The sequence below is a fragment of the Colobus angolensis genome, unplaced genomic scaffold, assembly GCF_000951035.1.
Source record: "Colobus angolensis palliatus isolate OR3802 unplaced genomic scaffold, Cang.pa_1.0 Scaffold358, whole genome shotgun sequence".
In the NCBI taxonomy this organism is placed as follows: Eukaryota; Metazoa; Chordata; class Mammalia; order Primates; family Cercopithecidae; genus Colobus; species Colobus angolensis.
In genome coordinates this window covers 566,793-567,193 of record NW_012116910.1, presented here as the reverse complement: position 1 = coordinate 567,193, position 401 = coordinate 566,793, and positions in this window count along the sequence as shown.

Genomic DNA, 401 nt, shown 5'->3' with positions numbered 1-401 from the left:
ACCATCCCGTGCGCCGCCCACGAGGGCGTGCTCCGAGTCCCCAGCGGCCTCGCGTAGTCCACACCAGGCCGCTCGCCCCTTTTCACGAGCTTGCGCGCGTCTGGCCTCCTCCACCACGTGGGGCCCAGCCGAGCACCGACACTTCCCGGGAGGATTTCCAAGTCCTCTGACGCCATTTGCCCGCCAAGCCTCCTTCCCCAAGGGCTCCTTGGGGTCCTAGGACTCCCCTGGGGCACAGCCTGAGCCTTGTGGGTCAAACAGCAGGGAACCCAGGCCTGGCCCGTCGGATCTTCTTAGCGCCTCGGCCTTCCCCCGGGGGTTTGGGGAGCGGGGTTTGGGCGTGAGGGGCGCGCGACCCAGGCCTTGCTAGCTCGGAAGCCGCAGGCAGTCGTAGGTCGGAC